Source organism: Aquarana catesbeiana, linkage group LG02 (assembly GCF_042186555.1).
Source record: "Aquarana catesbeiana isolate 2022-GZ linkage group LG02, ASM4218655v1, whole genome shotgun sequence".
Taxonomy (NCBI): domain Eukaryota; kingdom Metazoa; phylum Chordata; class Amphibia; order Anura; family Ranidae; genus Aquarana; species Aquarana catesbeiana.
The window spans coordinates 609696065-609715886 of NC_133325.1; positions in this window are offsets into that span (position 1 = coordinate 609696065).

The window sequence follows — 19822 nt, forward strand, 5'->3', positions numbered from 1 at the left end:
CCATGTTTCAGGGTGTGTTCAGGGTAATGTGCAGTGTTAGTTTTCCGCCACACATAGCGTTTTGTTTTTAGGCCAAAAAGTTTAATTTTGATCTCGTCTGACAGAGCACCTTCTTCTACATGTTTGCTGTGTCCCCCACATGACTAATAGTTGTCCTTTGGACAGATGCTCCCATTTGAGCTGTGGATCTTTGCAGCTCCTCCAGAGTTACCATGGGCCTCTTGGCTGCTTCTCTGATTAATGCTCTCCTTGCCCAGCCTGTCAGTTTAGGCGGATGGCCATGTCTTGGTAGGTTTGCAGTTGTGCCATACTCTTTTCATTTTCGGATGATGGATTGAACAGTGCTTCATGAGATGTTCAAAGCTTGGGATTTTTTTTATAACCTAACCCTGCTTTAAACTTCTCCACAACTTTATCCCTGGCCTATCTGGTGTGTTCCTTGACCATCATGATGCTGTTTGTTCACTAAGGTTCTCTAACAAACCTCTGAGGGCTTCACAGAACATCTGTATTTATACTGAGCATAAATTGGGTGGACTCTGTTTACTAATTAGGTGACTACTAAAGGCAATTGGATCCATTAGATTTTAGTTAGGGGTATCAGAGTAAAGGTGTCTGAATACAAATGCACACCACACTTTTCAGATATTTATTTGTAAATACATTTGAAAACAATTTATCATTTTCCTTCCACTTCACAATTATGGGCCACTTTGTGTTGGTCTATCACATAAAATCTCAATAAAATACATGTATATTTTTGGTTGTAACATGACAAAATGTGGAAAATTTCAAGAGGTGTGAATACTTTTTCAAAGCACTGTACATGCATATGGGTCCTCAAACAAGGTGAGTGTGCCATTCAGCTGGTGGTAGAGCACTGGTGAATTGATGATGGAACATGAAGTATATTGATAAAAGAGCACGGTTGAACACTGTTTTATCATTTTTTCTGAAGTTTCCTCTGGGGACTTCTTTCACTTTTTTAACAAGTTTTTGTTTTGTTATGGGAAAGTGTCATCAAGACTGTACTTCATACACATTATTTGATGCCCTCTGTTGAAGTCGTGATGATGAAACGTGCCAGAGCATTACCTTATGTCGACCAGAAGTGACATGTGCGTGTCACTACCAGGAAGGAACAGCCAAATACTATCAACTCAGTGGATGGGGTGGATGGCAGACAGCATTCCATACTGATTGGTGAAAACACAGTTTATTTTTTCAACAGAATTCCTGTGACAATTTATGTTGTGTAAGTGTGTTTTTTAAGGGGGTGGTCATCTTGAATAAACTTTTAAAACAGTATCACACTATGTGGAGCCTTTTTTTTACATGATTAAACCACCCTGGGCGATAAGCTGTTTGAGATAACCAGATCAAACGGGAGACACCTGGTGTGTTCAAGGCTTTTGAATTACATCCCTTTGGTGAGTGTAAACCCCTAGGTGGAGTGTGTTTCATGTGGCGTGGACTCTGGTGGATGGTTTACGCCTATCAATGATTAAGTAGAATCTGTCACCTATCCACATACTATTCATTTCTCATATGTCTTTTACATGTGAATGCTGGTCATGTTTTATGTATTTGATTGGAGCGCTGCTTTGAGCATTGGAACGTTGTCTATAAGGACTAAGGACTTTTTTTACTTAAGTGTGTACACATTTATGCTTGGTTGTTTATTATCATATGCTTTTTAAGTTCGTTGAACTGGTTTGCTAGCCGAATACTTTTTTATTTTGGGTTGAATCATCATTTTTAAACACAATATTTTTCATTGATTGATTTATAGTAGCATGTACCATTTTAATTCTATTGGGCTTTGCCAGCACAATCATGTTATTATTTGAGCTTGTACATACTGGGGGACATTTATGAATTCAGATGTGTTTTCTCAGTATATACTATACATTTTTGCAAAACATTCACAGTACATAATCTTTCTGTTGTGGCTAAACTTTTGTGTGTCATTCAGAGAATTTACATGCCAACTAAACAACAAATTAGAGAATGCCAACCTGCTAAAACAAACTGGAAATATATCTTGATAATACTAGCACCACATCTCAAATGGAAGATTAAAAAAAAAAAAAACACGAAGAAACAGAGGGCATCTATTTGTCATGTTATATTTTTTGTCTAGGATGTTCTGTCTTTGTGTCAATGGGCCAATGAGGAGCATTTGTCTTCATTTGTGTACATTGTGTTTGTTTATGGTTAGCATTTTTTGATTATTGTCTTGTTGTAGTTTTTTGTTTTTGTTCTGTAATGCTTGTCATTTGATATGGTTGTTTTAGTTGGTGGTTGAGTGTCTTTATTGTTGTCAGTTATAGATTGTGGTTATGGTTCTGTGTGGTGTTGATGTTGTTTGTGTCCTTCCGGAATGGGGGTGGCATGATATGATGTTGTCTGGGGATTATGTGGTGATTTCACTTCTGCATTGTCTCCGCTTCCTGCCTGCCCGACGTGCTTGTAGTGCGGGGAGGTTGCATTGACTTGGCTTTGCCCTGCTACCTCTGTGTAGGCACAGCAACATGTTTGGGCCGTGCTTGCCCAGAGGCATACCCACCTGCTCCATGCCCCAATCCGATGCCAACAATGGCGGGCGTAGTGGTTGAGCCCACTGGCCAGCCGCCATTTTAGAATGCTCATATATATTTGTAAAGGATTCATGTCTATATATTGTGCATTTGGATCAATATGCAGAATGTTTAAGGTCCAGCTATAAGGTATTTATCTGGGATGTTTTTAATCGTTCTCTTTTATATATATGCTTCCATGAGAAACTTTAAAGAGAGAATTTGGTGGTCATGGATTTGTTGTCTTTTACACAAGTGTACCTTCCTCTATTGTTGTCCTTTTTAAGTGGATAGTTTCTTTTTCCAATATATTTACAGTGCCTTGAAAATGTATTCATATCCCTTCAAATTTTCCACATTTTGTCATGTTACAACCAAAAACGTAAATGTATTTTTATTGGGATTTTATGTGATAGACCAACACAAAGTGCCACATAATTGTGAAGTGGAAGGAAAATGATAAATTTTTTTAAAATTTAAAAAAAAAAATTTTTACAAATAAATATCTGTAGCGTGCATTTGTATTCAGCCCCCTTTACTCTGATACCCCTAACTAAAACTTAGTGGAACCAATTGCCTTCACAAGTCACCTAATTAGTAAAGACTACCTGTGTGTAATTTAATCTCAGTATAAATACAGCTGTTCTGTGAAGCCCTCAGAGGTTTGTTAGAGAACCTTAGTGAACAAACAGCATCGTGAAGGCCAAGGAACATACCAGACAGGTCAGGGATAAAGTTGTGGAGAAGTTTAAAGCATAGTTAAGTTTTAAAACAATATCCCAAGCTTTGAACACTATTCAATACATCATCTGAGTATGGCACAACTGCAAACCTACCAAGACAGGCCAGGAAGGCCAGCAAAGGAGAGCATTGATCACAGAAGCAGCCAAGAGGTCCATGGTCACTCTGGAGGAGCTGCAGAGATCCACAGCTCAGGTGGGAGAATTTGTCCACAGGACAACTATTAGCCGTGCATTCCACAAATCTGGCCTTTATGGAAGAGTGGCAAGAAGAATGCCATTGTTGAAAGAAAGCCATAAGAAGTCCTGTTTGCAGTTTGTGAGAAGCCATGTTGGGGACACAGCAAACATGTTGAAGAAGATATTTGCTGTCATGCTGGACAGTTTTCCAGGATTTGCCATTGTGTCATTCTTTACTATCTTCAAGTATTCATATATTATTGGATTCCACAAGGTTGTCATAATATCTTATCAGTCATGAGACTTGGATAGTTTTAGATTGCCCTAGTTTTTCTTAGGATGTTTATTGCTTTAATGTAGCATTTGTGAACATTGGATATCCAATGTTACATTCTTTATTTAGCACACAATTTCTTACATCTCTGCTTCTTGCAATTGTATTTGTATGGTTGTTTGGTCCCATACTTTCTGAACACTGTTATATATTTCTCTGTGTACTATTACTTATTTTTATATAAATGTTTATAGGAATTTAAAAAGGACTTTTTCTGTTGTTGCATTTGCGATCTTATTGTATCCAAGTATATATATTTATATATGGTCTTTATTTTGTTATGTAATAATTTTTCTACGTGTAATTTTTTTCCGATCGCTCCCCTACAATTGATATATATGTTCTCACTTTTATATTCAGTTGTTGCTTCTTGTATTCTCTGTTCCGGTTTATCTAACCAATTCATGTATATTATCTATTCTCCTCATGCTGTACTCTTCGTTCTGTCTTTAGTATGTCCGTCTTTTCATGTCTAGTTTTTACACACTTTGTGATTTAATGATTTTATCTGGTGTGTTTAATTGCTATACATGTTGGTCAGCCAATCAAACCGGGCTCTTTTTGTTGCATCATATTTGGGTGGAGCATTTAAATAGCTCAGGTTTGGGGCTACATTTCTGTTGTGAACAAGCACGAGTTATTCATGTGAAACCGGTCTATCAATGTTCCTGTAACGTCCTGTGTACGTCCTTTGGCACTTTGACAATAAATTAACTACCCTACAGAAGTTCTTCCTTCCATGGTGTGCGACAAATTTTCCTTTTCTTCAATTACTATTGACAGTGGTGAGCCGGGGCCATCACCCACGAAGAAATCTTTATCCACAGTCTGAGCGGTGTTATGCTCTTTCTGGATAATGTGGAAGAAGGTGCTCTGGTCAGATGAAACCAAAATTGAACTTTTTGGCCTAAAAGCAAAACACTATTGCCCTGTACACACGGTCGGATTTTCCGATGGAAAATGTGTGATAGGACCTTGTTGTCGGAAATTCCGACCGTGTGTGGGCTCCATCACACATTTTCCATAGGAATTTCTGACACACAAAGTTTGAGAGCTTGCTATAAAATTTTCCGACAACAAAATCCGTTGTCGGAAATTCCGATCGTGTGTACACAAATCCGACGCACAAAGTGCCATGCATGCTTAGAATAAATGAAGAGACGAAAGCTATTGGCTACTGCCCAGTTTATAGTCCCGACGTACGTGTTTTACGTCACCGCGTTTAAAACGATTGGATTTTCTGACAACTTTGTATGACCGTGTGTATGCAAGACAAGTTTGAGCCAACATCCGTCGGAAAAAATCCATGGATTTTGTTGTCGGAATGTCCGATTAATGTCCGACCGTGTTTACAGGGCATAAGTGTGGTGGAAAACTAACACTGCATATCACCCTGAACACACCATCCCCACTGTGAAACATGGTGGTGGCAGCATCATGTTGTGGGCATGCTTTTCTTCAGCAGGGACAGGGAAGCTGGTCAGTGTTGATGGGAAGATGGATGGAGACGCTCTACAAAAAAAAAAAAACTGACAATTTTGAAAAAAAAAAATCTAAGTTGTTCTTAAATTTATGTATACTTAATGTGTATTCTGCTACATATTTTTGGTAAAAAATCCTAATAAGCGTATATTGATTGGTTTGCGCAAAAGTCTACAAACTATGGTATATATACTGGAATTTTTATTTATTTTTTTTTACTAGTACAGGCGGCAATCAATGACTTATAGCAAGACTGCGATATTGTGCCAAACAATTGGACACTAACTGACACTTTTTGGGAACCAGTGACACTAATACAGTGATCAGTGCTAACAATATGCACTGTCACTGTACTAATGACACTGGCTGGGAAGAGGTTAAACATCTGGGGCAATCAAAGGGTTAAATGTGTGCCTAACCAGTGTTTTAGTCTAGTGTGTGTGGTGCTTTTACCAAGGGAAGTCGTGTGATTTCCCTGCTTTGAGGGGAAAGAAAATCCACTACTTCCCCACTGACAGGATAAAGCTCTACCTTGTTTATATAGGCAGAGCTCTGCTCTCTCTGTCTTCCTGTTGACTGGTGGGTGCTGGCAGGCATCCATTGGCTGGCCCCCGCTGATCAGCATCTACTTTGTATAATCACAGCACAACCAGGTCGTCGGCAGCACACATGCCCCTACCAGGAAATGCCGTATCACGTACCTAGTACGTGATCCGGCACGGCAAAGCCGCCTTGCTGCCGTACATGTAAGTAAAAAGAAAGCATTTAGGGAAATCACTGCGCTAAACCAAAATATATCAAAAAGCTGCTAACACTCAAACAAACAAAGTCCAAACATAATACGAAAATACAGTGTAGCACTAAAGGTGAATAACAGTAGTCAACTAAAATAATATATGTGCATAACATATAAACCAATGTAGTAAGCATAAAAGAAATCCAGTATTCACTTGGTGTGAACTGGAAAAATTTGTGAAAGTTCAAAGAAACGTCTCCATCTAATGCATAACAGCAAATCCCCAATGGAATGAAGATGGTGCAAACAAAAAATAGCTGTGAAGCCGTAGATATGAAGAAATCCTCTAGCAAAAGAGTATAGATGGGTACTCTTACCGGATACGGTGGACCCACTTACCAGCGGTAGTGGGTCAATCAGGCTTGTGTAGGCCGAATGCCTCAAGGTTAGGGTTGGCAGGAAGGAGGTCACTCCAAACGGGATGGTTCCACTCCTCAGCAGTAATGGTCCGACTGAAGTTCCTGCATTCTTATGGCTCTCCAAGGTGTTAAAGAACCTCCACCCAATAGGGGAGCCGTCTGGAGGTCGAAGGTATGTGTAAATAGGCTCAATCAAACCTGGGTTAAATATAAGAAAAATGGAGAGGTTTTTATTTAAAAATGCAGTACATCATAATGAGTGGGAAAAAAGACTGGTGATCATGAGTACTAAAAAGTATAAAAAGCAATGTGGGGAGCAAGCGTAGCGAGCCCACATTGGTTTTTATACTTTTTAGTACTCGTGATCACCAGTCTTTTTTCGCACTCATTTATTATGATGTACTGCATTTTTAAATAAAAACCTCTCCATTTTTGACCTGCACCATATGGAGCCTCTCCATTTTTTCTTATCAATACCCTGGTTTGATTGGGCCCATTTGCACATACCTTCGATCACCAGACTGCTCCCCTATTGGGTGGAGGTTGTTTAACATATTGGAGAGCCATAGAATTTCAGGAACTTCGGTCATTGTTGATGGGGCGGTAGAGCCGTGAGTGGAGACACAGGAATGCAGCATAGCAGGAGGCCGCGGCCCTGTGCGGCCCAGTCATCAACAAGCCATAGACTGGACGGCCCCAGCAAATGCCCGGTGTGCCCTATGGCCAGTCAGGGCCTGAAGTCTGTTTTGTAGCACTATTGGATTTATTGTTGTAGATCATGAGTTCAGGGGGCCAGATAACTTGTCACGTATGTCAGTGTGTGTCAGTTTCTCATGCATCATATTCCATGTGAGTTTGGTTTTATTTAAATCTAGAATAACTGTTGAACATAATGGTAGGAAAAATATACCCTTTTTATCCTCTAGTGCAGTAAATTCTTATGTGATCTGTATATAAACATATATCCACTATATCTATTGTTGTAGTCACCTACATAAAAGTCTTTACACTATACCCTAGCATTCTGTATAAACATAGATTTTTGCCCTTCCTTTGCTTCTTCATTTCTCAGGGAATCTTCTTAGTTCTATGAGTTGCTCTTGCTCATCTGTTCAACATTTTCATTTTTTGTTTGTTTTTACTTTTTGCAACAGATAAACCTCCTTTTTACAGTCTGTGTTCCACCTCCTTTTTTTTTCTTTTGTATATTTATCTTCTGTTTTTATCTTGTCCTAACCAGAACATTAGACAAATTTGTTATGTTTACATTATTTCGAGAGCCTTGTTTTGCATATATTTTAGTTTTTTTTTTTCATAAAATCATCTTTCAGCTTTCTCACCTTCTAAGGGTGCATGCAAACATTACAGTATTAAAAAAAATCTTTTCGCTCACTCTGAGAATACATATTCTATCAATGACCAACCATCAACTGATGGTTTATAATCCTTGTGTATTATATCTGTCCTAGACTTTCCCTCTCAGGCTTCACAGTACAATATTGTTAAGTCTCCTGGTTTCATTATTCCTTCTCGGTTTCATCTAATTTCATGTAGAACTAAATGATTATCATTTATTTCTTCATAATTTCTTTTCATTTTCATAATTACCTTTTCAGGCAAAGTTTATTCCATGTTCTGAGAAGCATACCATGATTATGCTAAGGTTATTAACATTTTTCTGTCTGATTTTTCTAAATGGTGGTCTGTAAATAGCATTCTTTTTGTGAAATATAGCTTATAAACCATTAAGGTCATTCCTTGGTTTTTAAGTAAGATTCTCTAGGTTGATTTATTATTCCCACCTCAAACGATCCCACTCCCATTGTACTGACAGCTTTATTTATTATGCCGCGTACACACTATCAGACATTCCAACAACAAAATCCTGGATTTATTTACGACGGATGTTGGCTCAAACTTGTTTTGCATACACACAGTCGCACAAATGTTGTCGGAAATTCCGAACGTCAAGAACGCGGTGATGTACAACACGTACGACGAGCCGAGAAAAATGAAGTTCAATATCCAGTGTGGCTCTTCTGCTTGATTCCGAGCATGCGTGGAATTTTGTGCGTCGGAATTGTGTACACACGATTGGAATTTACGACAACGGATTTTGTTGTCGGAAAATTTGAGAACCAGCACTCAAATTTTTGTTGTCGGAAATTCCGACAACAAATGTCCGAAGGAGCCTACACACGGTCGGAACTTCCGATAAGCTCACATCGAACATTTGTTATCAGAAATTTCGACCGTGTGTACGTGGCATAAGTCTTGGAGGATCTAACACCCTAATCTTTAAGACCCGACAATTCATTACAGCCGCAATCAGTTTCAAATTACTTTTTTTCCTTTTAGAAATTTAATTTTGCTTTGGTACTGTTCTAAACACTGGAAAACTGCGCCACTTTACAGGAATACTATAGAAACCCCCCAGGCATGATATTTAAAGGAATATTTAATTTTTATTGTTTCACTTTAAGCATTAAAAAAAATCACTCAACGGCCATTTTTAAAACTTTTTTTTGCATTGATTCATGTCCCCTGGGGCAGGACCCGGGTCCCCAAACACTTTTTATAACAATAACTTGCATACAAGCCTTTAAAATTAGCACTTTTGATTTTTCATGTTTGTGTCCCATAGACTTTAATGGTGATCCCGTGTTCCTCCAAATTTTTTGCCTGTTCACAAGTTCTGGTGCAAACCGAACCGGGGGGAGGTATTCGACTCATCCTTAATGATAAGTAGTTGAAAGAAATGGAGAATTCCCACTAGTCAACTACTTATCATTATAGCTTAGAGCAACACATATATGGGAGTCTGATAAGGCTGCGCACCCCGATACAACTATTTGAAAGAAATGGAGCATTCCCCATGGGGCTTTTTAGCAGCAAGTATGAGTCAAAAAAAGTTCATAAAAAACACTAGTTTTAGTATCAAAAGACAGTTGGACATAAATCAAATACAAAAGTTAAAATATGAGCTCTTGTATACACAATGCGAGGCATTTTGGACTAGGAAAGAAAATCAATCAATCGGTAATACCATGTGGTTTGATTTAAAAAAAAATTATATCAAAAGATGTTTTCCCACATTGTTGCTATTTATACCATCCGATGATAAGAAATGCCCCAATGCATTTCGACCTAAAAGGTTATGGTCTTCTTCAGGGGGTTCTTACAGTTCTATATATACATCAAAAGAACGGATTTCAATATTACATGATATGATATACAATCACATTTTGTTATACATTGTCATATATTGTACCTAGCAATCACAATATATTTACCCTTTCCACTAAATGGGCTCACTTATCCAGAGACTTCTCTTTATTAAAAAAGAAAACAGAAGATTCCCCCAAAGATGATCCCGGACCCCGCTGGAGTATTGTCCTCACCTCTACCCCAAAGGGGCAACCCCGGCCTGTGCGGCTTACAAGTGGTTACAAAGTAGTAGCCCCCACACAGGGGAAGCGCACGGGCCGAGACACCTGGAAATTATTATAATTATGACAATTAGTGTACTACTTGTTATATTATATTACAGTCATAACAAAGGTTATAACAATTAATATATAATGAGGAGAGAGAGATCGGGGGCGGACATTTATAGTTTTTTCGAAAGAGGGAAATTCTCAAAAGTGAGAATCCCCCTATGAGTCCTGCCAGGAACAGATAATTGCCTAATATTTTGATACATCGTATACAAATTTCCATGTTGGGGGATTTATAAGACTTATTATACTCGGTCCCCACTTATAGGCTCTCACATAGCCAAGTGTGCCCCATAAGATTAATTATTTAGTTTGATATTAAGTAATTAGTGAAATAACGTACATCAAAGATCAAAGTGCTTATGTGACTAAAAAAATGTAAGCAATGGAGAAGGGGTGCACCCCTTCTCCATTGCTTACATTTTTTAAATAAAAAATAATTAATCTTATGGGGCTCTATTTGAGAGTGGGGACAGAGTATAATAAGTCTAATGCCACGTACACACGACCGGTTTAAACTCCGAAGGTTTCTCCGACGGAACTCCGAGGGAATTCCGCTCAAGCAGTCTTGCATACACACAGTCACACCAAAGTCCGACCGTCCAGAACGAGGTGACGTACAACGGGACTAGAAAAAGGAAGTTCAATAGCCAGTAGTCACTACTGTAGCTTCCGTCTCGTACTTGCTTCAGAGCATGCGTAATTTTTGGTCCATTGGAACAGCATACAGACGAGCGGTTTTCCTGATAGGTAATGGTTCCGTCGGAAATATTTAGAACATGTTCCATTTCTAGGTCCGTCAGAATTTTCGAAATAAAAGTCTGATGAGGCATACACACAATCGGAATAGACGATGAAAAGCTTCCGACTTTTTCTGTCGGACATACCGCTCGTGTGTAGGCGGCTTTATAGATCCCCCAACATGGAAATTTGTATACGATGTATCAAAAAATTAGGCAATTATCTGTTCCTGGCATATCATACCACATGGTAATACCGATTGATTTTCTTTCCTAGTCCAAATTGCCTCACATTGTGTATACCAGAGCTCATATTTTAACATTTGTATTTGATTTATGTCGAACTGTTTTTTGATAATAAAACTAGTGGTTTTTATTAACTTTTTTGACTCACACTTGCTGCTAAAAAGCCCCATGGAGAATGCTCCATTTCTTTCAAATACTTGTATCGGGGTGTGCAGCCTTATCAGACTCCCATATATGTGTTGCTCTAAGCTATAATGATAAGTAGTTGACTAGTGGGGGTATAAACATGCTTTTTTTACAGATACATCTATTGTTATACATTATATTGAGATAACTAGTTATGCCACTAGGTGATAGTTTAATGCTTATTTAAAGTGTACCTAACCCCAAAAACAAAAATGTAATATATTGCAGCCTCATATTTTTTTCTTTCACCTGGCGATTCTGCTAGTGACTAGGATTGGTATGCCATGGGGTGAAGAGTGCCCAGTGAGAACAGTATAGGAGAAGGTGTCACAAGCATCTGCACTTGGAAGGGGGCTGTACTGCAGTGTGTTATTCACGTATAATCATGGATGTAATTTTTTTGATTTGTTGGGACTTTTTATATTAATCAATATTAAAGTTTAAACTTTGTCTTTAATTTTGGCCAGAGTGTAGAGAGATTAGAACGCCTGTCAGTTTTTATTGATGTCTGTGCCCCCGTTAGGGTTATTCACTTTCTCTGTTTGTCCTATTTACCATCATCATTAAAAGTAAAAGAAAATCCCAATGGGCCCTTTTTAAATTACCCAAAATAGTTACGGTCCCTTTAAATCTATATTATCATGAGAATAAATGGAAAATAATCAGTGTTAATATCTCTCAAAACAAATAAAAACAATGTGAAAATATACATCCAAACATGATTTGTAAAGTAAAAAAACAGCAATTTCTTAATATTACCTTAATGTGAATCGTAAATAACCAAATCCAGCAGATGTAATATACAGTACAGTCCTCAGAATTCCCCTGAGGAAGCCACGTGACCATGTGGTGCAATGCGTATGGGAGGGGCTTTCCGATGTTACATAGGTGCCTGTTACATGAGAAAGTGAGGTAATATACACTACCCGGGAGCATGAAATCAAGCTATATTGCTATTATTTCATGTGTATAGTAGAAAACAGGTTTAAACCACGCTAAAGTGCAACACAGAAAAAAATGTAAAAAATAGCTGCAACAAAAACCATCAAATATCTCTATGGTGCAAGTGAAATAAATAAATAAGTTGCGCTAAAAGTGAAAAAATCACAGATCACATGACATCTAGTGCAAATTAATTAATAAATAATGAACATTCAAAAAAATCCATAAACATAAAAATTAATCACGAAAACACAATCCTGTGCAAAACCTGCAATTCAAAGTGACATTTCTGTGCAAAAAAATCCAACATATATGACTGGTGTATATTGTTGCTGTGAAACTGGGTTCAGAAATGTGCATATACCGTCCTTAAACCCTGGTGTATAAAAAAGTCCAATAAAGTGACAATATGCTCCTTCAAATAGTTCTGTGCTTCTTAGAAAACAGTGCCCCATAAGAAACACACTCACCGCTATTATTCACCCCACAAGGAGGTATTTCACCTTCACAGTATGAGCCACTGTGCAGCCTGTGGAGTGGGAGGAAACTTCCTGTCCTGTGTTCTCCAAGTGCCTCCTTGTCTGCGGTGTAAGTGGTCTCCTCACTGTTAACCTCTTAGATGTTGCCCACATGTAGAGAGGAAAGAGACTCCATAGTGTGATACCGTACAAATATCCAAGCAATTATTAATAATACTGATGGGTACTCACATTTATTAAAAATCATTAAAAGCAAAAACAGTATTTAAAAACAGGAAACTGGAGTGATCTGAGCTCCACGGCTCGAAACCGGAAGTGATGCAATGACGCTGTATAGTCCCGCCCTACGCGTTTCATCTATGGGACATCAAAATAGCTCAAGCTCTGTCAGATTGGATGGTGGGTATCTTTGAACAGTAATTTTCAAGTCTTGCCACAGATTCTCAATTGGATTTAGTTCTGCACTTTGACTGGGCCATTCTAACACAGGAATATGCTTTGATCTAAACCATTCCATTGTAGCTCTGGCTGCATGTTTAGGACCGTTGTTCTGCTGGAAGGCGAACCTACACCCCAGTCTCGAGTCTGTGCCCCCGTTAGGGTTATTCACTTTCTCTGTTTGTCCTATTTACCATCATCATTAAAAGTAAAAGAAAATCCCAATGGGCCCTTTTTAAATTACCCAAAATAGTTACGGTCCCTTTAAATCTATATTATCATGAGAATAAATGGAAAATAATCAGTGTTAATATCTCTCAAAACAAATAAAAACAATGTGAAAATATACATCCAAACATGATTTGTAAAGTAAAAAAACAGCAATTTCTTAATATTACCTTAATGTGAATCGTAAATAACCAAATCCAGCAGATGTAATATACAGTACAGTCCTCAGAATTCCCCTGAGGAAGCCACGTGACCATGTGGTGCAATGCGTATGGGAGGGGCTTTCCGATGTTACATAGGTGCCTGTTACATGAGAAAGTGAGGTAATATACACTACCCGGGAGCATGAAATCAAGCTGTATTGCTATTATTTCATGTGTATAGTAGAAAACAGGTTTAAACCACGCTAAAGTGCAACACAGAAAAAAATGTAAAAAATAGCTGCAACAAAAACCATCAAATATCTCTATGGTGCAAGTGAAATAAATAAATAAGTTGCGCTAAAAGTGAAAAAATCACAGATCACATGACATCTAGTGCAAATTAATTAATAAATAATGAACATTCAAAAAAATCCATAAACATAAAAATTAATCATGAAAACACAATCCTGTGCAAAACCTGCAATTCAAAGTGACATTTCTGTGCAAAAAAATCCAACATATATGACTGGTGTATATTGTTGCTGTGAAACTGGGTTCAGAAATGTGCATATACCGTCCTTAAACCCTGGTGTATAAAAAAGTCCAATAAAGTGACAATATGCTCCTTCAAATAGTTCTGTGCTTCTTAGAAAACAGTGCCCCATAAGAAACACACTCACCGCTATTATTCACCCCACAAGGAGGTATTTCACCTTCACAGTATGAGCCACTGTGCAGCCTGTGGAGTGGGAGGAAACTTCCTGTCCTGTGTTCTCCAAGTGCCTCCTTGTCTGCGGTGTAAGTGGTCTCCTCACTGTTAACCTCTTAGATGTTGCCCACATGTAGAGAGGAAAGAGACTCCATAGTGTGATACCGTACAAATATCCAAGCAATTATTAATAATACTGATGGGTACTCACATTTATTAAAAATCATTAAAAGCGAAAACAGTATTTAAAAACAGGAAACTGGAGTGATCTGAGCTCCACGGCTCGAAACCGGAAGTGATGCAATGACGCTGTATAGTCCCGCCCTACGCGTTTCATCTATGGGACATCAAAATAGCTCAAGCTCTGTCAGATTGGATGGTGGGTATCTTTGAACAGTAATTTTCAAGTCTTGCCACAGATTCTCAATTGGATTTAGTTCTGCACTTTGACTGGGCCATTCTAACACAGGAATATGCTTTGATCTAAACCATTCCATTGTAGCTCTGGCTGCATGTTTAGGACCGTTGTTCTGCTGGAAGGCGAACCTACACCCCAGTCTCGAGTCTTTTGCAGACTCTAACAGGTTTTCTTCTAAGATTTCCCTGTATTTGGCTCCATCCATGTTCCCACCATCTCTGGCCTGCTTCCCTGTCCCTGCTGAAGAAAAGCATCCCCACAATATGATGCTGCCACCACCATGTTTCACAGTGGGGATGGTGTGTTCAGTGTTAGTTTTCTGCCACACATAGCGTTTTGCTTTTAGGCCAAAAAGTTTAATTTTGGTCTCACCTGACCAGAGCACCTTCTTCCACATGTTTGCTGTGTTCCCCACATGGCTTCTTGCACACTGCAAACATGACTTCTTATGGCTTTCTTTCAACAATGGCTTTCTTCTTGCCAATCTTCCATAAATGCCAAATTTGTGGAGTGCACGAATAATAGTTGTCCTGTGGACAGATTCTCCCAGCTGAGCTGTGGATCTCTGCAGCTCCTCCAAAGTTACCATGGGCCTCTTGGCTGCTTCTCTGATAAATGCTCTCCTTGCAAGTGGACAGCCATGTCTTGGTAGGTTTGCAGTTGTGCCATACTCTTTCAATTTTTGAATGATGGATTAAACAGTGCTCCATGAGATGTTCAAAGCTTGGGATATTTTTTTATAACCTAACCCTGCTTTAAACTTCTTTACAACTTTATCCCTGACCTGTCTGGTGTGTTACTTGGTCTTCGTGATGCTGTTTGTTCAGTAAGGTTCTCTAACAAACTTCTAAGGGCTTCACAGAACAGCTGTAATTATACTCAGATTAAATAACACACAGGTGGACTCTATTTACTAATTAGGTGACTTCTGAAGACACTTGGTTCCATCAGATTTTAGTTAGGGGCAACAGAGTAAAGGGTGTTGAATACAAATGCACGCCACACTTTTCAGATATTTATTTTAAAAATGTGGAAAACCATTTATCATTTTCCTTCCACTTCACAATTATGTGGCACTTTGTGTTGTTCTATCACATAAATCCCCAATAAAATACATTTACATTTTTGATTGTAACATGACAAAATTTTGAAAATTTCAAGGGGTATGAATACTTTTTCAAGGCACTGTATCTGTAGTGTTTTCTTATCTCTCTCCAAAGCACTGAGTCCTGTGTGTTTCTTCAGTCCCATAGCTCTGTTATCAGCCTGATAACTTCTGACAAATTCTCAGAGACGGGTGATAAAAGCAGCCTGAAATGTGTCATGGGAGGTTCCTATAAATATGAATAGATTAGCACAGCGCTGGTCTATTAAGAGCAGAGCTCTGCACATTACTTCTATCCTTTGCCAATATGGTGGTGGGGCGGGGGGGGGGGGTGCCTTTCCTCCACTTAGCTGTCTGCCAATACTCCACTCCCAGTGCTGAACAGGAAGGGAAAATCTGTAACACAGTGTGCACTTTCTACAGGATATTTAAAGCTGAAGACAGCAGATATCCATGTAAAACTTATGTAGGGAGATTTGTTTCATCCCTGTGTATCATCTGATCCTGTTCACTTCACTGGGTATATGTGAGGGTTTACATCCACTTTAAGGTATATTAACACTTTGGTTAATTTTCACATTTATTCTCATAATAATATACATTTAAAGGGACAGTAACAATTTTGGTTAATTTACAAAATGCACCCTGCACATAGAAGCGCGGCACCACCTGATTTATATATGCATGCACAATTTATGCGTGTGTTTTTAGGTGTGAGCGATCCAGATAACACTATAATTGTAATCGTAGCAGCACGCAAGTTTCTCTATATATTATTTAGTACATTTTTATGATGTACGTGTAATACCCTGTCTGTGTTTTCCTTTTGTTTTCCAATAAAACAAGAAAGGCTCAGTCATGTGTTCCACACCCTCTTACTGGTAGCAGAAATATCTGCATCAGCTTTCCATCAGGGACACATAAAATATTGAAGACAGCTCTTCAAAAGTATTATAGCCTTTGAAAACTGCCAGTTAGTAAAATATGATCTATAGAGGGAAATCTCATAGACAAATATCAATAGCAGTTCTAGCAACAAATTGCCTTGCAGTTTGTGATGAAAAAGAGCACTCATATGCTTGCAAATATGAAAAGAAACACAGTGCGTTTGTATCATGTAGGAGGTTTCTTAATATCAATGAACGCCCAAATGTAATGCCCTCACAGAATAAAAACTTTTTTATGGGCTTATCCTTTTGGTAGGATTTCAGCTTGTAGCCAACAGTATGCTATCAGATCTCAGAGCATTGCTTGAATTCGGGACACCGGTAACCATCCGCTTACTCATTTGCACTTCCTTCGTCATTGAATCCTCCTACGTCCTTCCTTTAATACACAATGTGCTGCAAGGGATTTTTCTTTGGGAATGTTCCCCTTCCTTGACTTGCACTATGCAAGTGGACTGTGTTCTTCAGTTAAATATTTTATAACCTTTTTTGGTTCCTAGATTTCTTACAACAAACTCAAACTACAAATCTAACTATATGTAAAGTCACCAATATATATATCCATTCCACTATGTCTCCTGCTTTTTCTGTTCCATTTAAGAACAGAAATATTACAGAACAGATGTCAAGGTAATGTAACCAGCCTAGTGTGCAGCCTTTATGAAACTTTATACTTCACTAACTCCACTCCATTCTTATCAAGAGTAATGCCATCCACAGCACAACGTGTCAAATCGCTGCTGTATGATTAAGCTCATTATTCTTGCTCCTTCTTTTTTGGAAATATTAATATTCTATTCATTTATATTTTTTTCAGAACAACTTGTTGGTAATTTTATTAAGATTTTATGGAGGCAGAGAATTCAACTCCCCGTCAACTGTGCTTCACATATATTGTTTAAAAAGTATAATGTTTTACAGAGCAAACTGCTAAACGCACCCAAATTGTGAACAATGAAGACAGGAAAATATATTTAGATCATATTCACTAATTAGAAAACATCATATATAGATGTTTATACACACTAATATAGGTCATCCTTTATAACATTTGTCATATACCCATGGAAACAGAAAGCCAGCACAGATCATGGCTCAATGACCAATACCAATTTATTGCACATGAAGTGCCATTGATCAGAATTTTAAAAAAGTCGAGAGATCCAGCACACAGTGCTGAAAGCTGCCAATATAGCTCTGACCTGTAGGAATGCACTGTTCTCCTTTGATAGAAGGTGTGCGTCGCGACCTCTATACACCACCATATGTCTAGCTTCATTAGAGTACTGTGTCCAATGAAGATGCAGAGCAATGCACAAAAGTACCTGGTGGTCTACATCACCAAATTAAACTAAGAGTGTGCAAAAAAAACAAAAACAAACAAACAAAAAAAAACTAAATTATACAACAAACAAAAAGAATCTCTATGGTAAAGAAATAATCAAATCATCCCAAATGTATTTTACGTGACTCTTACATACACATAAGATATAGGCTAGCTTGAAATGTTTTAAGAGTTGGTTCACATATGTCCAGGCACAGTTTCATTGCGATGTTTAAAAGGAGTCCAGTGCGATTTTGTTCACCGGTTAAGGTGCATGACCCTTGAAATCGCACCTGAACTGGACTGAAAATCGTACAGGACTCTTTTTAAAAATACACTGTGGCCAACTTGCACATATGTGAACCGGCTCCATAGAAAGCCTGTTCGGTTCACGTGTCATGCAAACAGGATGAGGTTCAAAACGCATCAAATTTGCATATATGTGAACCGAGCCTAATGCCCTATACACACGTTTGGACTTTCCAACGAAATATGTGCGATCGGAGCCTGTTGTCAGAAATTCCGACCGTGTGTGGGCTCCATCGGACTTTTTCCATCGGAATTTCCGACACACAAAGTTTGAGAGCAGGCTATAAAATTTTCCGACAACAAAATCTGTTCACGTAAATTCCGACTGTGTGTGGACAATTCCAACGCACAAAGTGCCACGCATGCTCAGAATAATTTAAGAGACGAAAGCTATTGGCTACTGCCCCGTTTATAGTCCCGACGTACGTGTTTTACGTCACCGCGTTCAGAACTGCATACAGACGAACACATTTTCTGATAGGAACTTTTCCCGACCGAAAAATAGAGAGCATACTTTCAATCTTTTGCTGGCTTGAATTCCACCAGCAAAAGACCAATGGAGCATACACACGGTTGCATTTTCCAACAAACAGCTCTCATCGGAGTTTTGCTGGCGGCATTTCCGATCGTGTGTACGCGGCATTAGTTCCAATTTTTATGTCCCATGATATTACGCTTTTTCAAGCATAAATTTTCAGTAAGAAATAAACTAAGGTTTATTTCATAGCGAAAAACACAATATATCACCCACATATCTGGTAATGTATACAAGATGAGGTTGTGCCAAGTAACTAGACACTCAATATGTTAAACCTTAAAACTGTACCTGCCCGTTAAACATCGGCAAACTTCAGTAGCCTACATTTTATAAATTTTGTGATGTTTAAAAAACTTAATTTGTTTAATGTTAACAAATAGTGACCTTAGAGTTTGTCATGGAACGTCCCACACTCCGCTTGAGTGCTTCCATCATATACCACTTCCTCCCAGTCTGTATATAGATATCCCAACCTCTCTGAGCACAACACAAGGCGACACTTGCTTGTTGCTACCAAGAACTCTCTTTATTCAGAACCAGAATACAGTCTTATATACACAGGAGAAGATTACTCTAACAATACAAACGTAACTTAATTAACATGAGCTAATTATCTAATCCTTTATACAGCCTAGGTGACTGAGACATGACCTTTCGCCCAGACTTGTGGTCACCGAGCTTCACACAGTTATATCAGCACAATAGCAGTTGTCCCGTCTCCTACATTGTATAGAGGACAATGTCATTAGCTCATTCAATTAACATAAACACAGGTTGATGACACCAGCAGGATGTGTCCCAACAGAATGAATCCATTGAAAATCCAGGGCCCATAATCAAAAGGCAACAGGCTTGCATACAGTCCTCTCCAACAGCCTCTGTTCTGGCTAGGTCTGTGACATTTCTCCCCTTTCGGCAGGAGACTAACACAGGAGGAGACCCCAGACGGGTTGACTCCGAAGTTAGTCCATAGTTCCAGTCCTCTACTGCCTGTACCCACAGAGTACCCCAAACAAATTATTCTAAACAGAGTATTACTCACCCAGCCAACCTCTGCCTCTCTCAGAGAACATATCTGCCGCTGGGGAGAGGCCTGGACTGGC